This window comes from Macrotis lagotis, chromosome X (genome assembly GCF_037893015.1).
Source record: "Macrotis lagotis isolate mMagLag1 chromosome X, bilby.v1.9.chrom.fasta, whole genome shotgun sequence".
In the NCBI taxonomy this organism is placed as follows: domain Eukaryota; kingdom Metazoa; phylum Chordata; class Mammalia; order Peramelemorphia; family Peramelidae; genus Macrotis; species Macrotis lagotis.
In genome coordinates this window covers 176034422-176036090 of record NC_133666.1, presented here as the reverse complement: position 1 = coordinate 176036090, position 1669 = coordinate 176034422, and the positions used below count along the sequence as shown (strand labels likewise).

Sequence of the window (1669 nt, the reverse complement as noted above, 5' to 3'; positions counted from 1 at the left end):
GCCATTAAGATCTATGCTTTCAGTGCAAGAACATGGAAAAATAAAAATGGGAAAAAACAGATTTTCTTTAGAATTATATTTCTTCCAGAAAATTGTTACTGCAGGAGCTCCTTTATACACCCCCCCCCAAGAGGCCAACTCAGCAATTAGACTAACATCCTTCAATCAATATATGCTTTAGCTTTCTAATTAAACATTAAGTATCTAATGGACAGGGTTCTTCCTTTGGGGGTATACTTTACAACATGATTATGGGTCAAGTTTGTATGTGCAAACAAATATAGGGGAATAAATCCCAAACCAATAGAACTAGGTAGAATGACAAGTGAGAGTCTATATGGTATAATGTGTGAGGCACAAGAAAGGTTCTTTCTTAAAATATTTCCTCTGATTTGTCTGAAGTTCATTTTAGAATTGGTATCCTCTTGGCAGAAGAAAATGTCTATTAAAATGCATTTATAATATCACTAGAACAGGCTATGTGTTAAAGACTAATCTGTTTCAGTGTGTGTGTTTAAAGTGAATTTCTTTCTTGGAGAATATGTTTTAATAAAAAGAAAAATATGCAACCTACAGAGTATCTGAGGAGAGAAGCTTGGGAGAAGGAGAGGGCACAGAAGAGGAAGGCTGGAACAACACAAGCATAATTAGCAATTTTAGTATCTGGGGCAAATATCACAAAAACACAAAAGGCTTCCTCAAATATATGGGTAGGAGGCAGGAAATGAGGTTAAGAAGCAAAACATTTATCTGCACATTGTGGAGAACAAGAAATATGGAGAAGATGTCTTGGAGGGATAGTAGTGAAGAAAAGACAAGTCAGTAATAGATTAGATCAGAGAAGAGTTACACTTCATGAATTTGCATGTCATCCTTGTGCAGGGGCCATACTAATCTTCTCTGTATCATTCCAATTTTAGTATATGTGCTGCCGAAGCGAGCACGAGATCAGAGAAGAGTTAACCAAAAATATGAATGCTAGAGGGATGGAAGTTTATATCTAGCAGGTTTCTACTTTATTATTATTTTTATTTTAATTAATGAGCATTCAGTATGATGCAGAGTACCATGGGCATGGGAAATATTGAAATCAATTGGAAACAAATTTTGTAAATCTTTTGTTAGCACTGTTAAAAAAAAATGTTCCTTCTTCCTTTATTCCTCTGTTAAAATACTCCATCCTGACCTTCAGTCTAACTTTGTTCTCTTTTGGTAAGGGGCAGCTAGATTGCGCAGGCACTAGAAATAACATCTGAAACTAAACATACTGGAATCTGAGACCCTTCCCCAAAAGGCAAACTCTCCAGTGCCAGACTTGGACCACTCCCAGGTCTTCTTCCCATGGTCCACTTCCTATGGATCCTGAGGGGAAATTTAAGGAGATTTTGAGTGGGGTTCAGTATCTTTTTTTTTCCCCCAGACTTCTGCTGAGCCTGGCAGCTAGCCTGCCAAGATTATTTAGCAATCCACATGGCTTTTTCTTTAATCTCTTCTTAACTTTCCTATCACTTTCTTTTGTGTTGTAACTTCTTTTAATAAATCTCTATTTTCTTTTTACACTTGCATTTCTGTATCAAAAGAGTGATTCTTGACAGGCAGATAATCGAACAATTGGCAACAATTTTATTTCCTTCCACTCCTCTAGACAGAATAATGGATAGAGTTCTGG

At 36.5% G+C, this 1669-nt stretch overlaps 1 non-coding gene across 1 annotated transcript; it reads right to left on the bottom strand.

Moving 5' to 3' along the window:
- Nucleotides 1–837: 837 nt before the first annotated feature.
- LOC141503594 (U6 spliceosomal RNA) lies at nt 838–944 on the bottom strand. The gene has a single exon (XR_012472940.1). It is a non-coding gene; the product is annotated as a U6 spliceosomal RNA (small nuclear RNA).
- Nucleotides 945–1669: the final 725 nt, after the last annotated feature.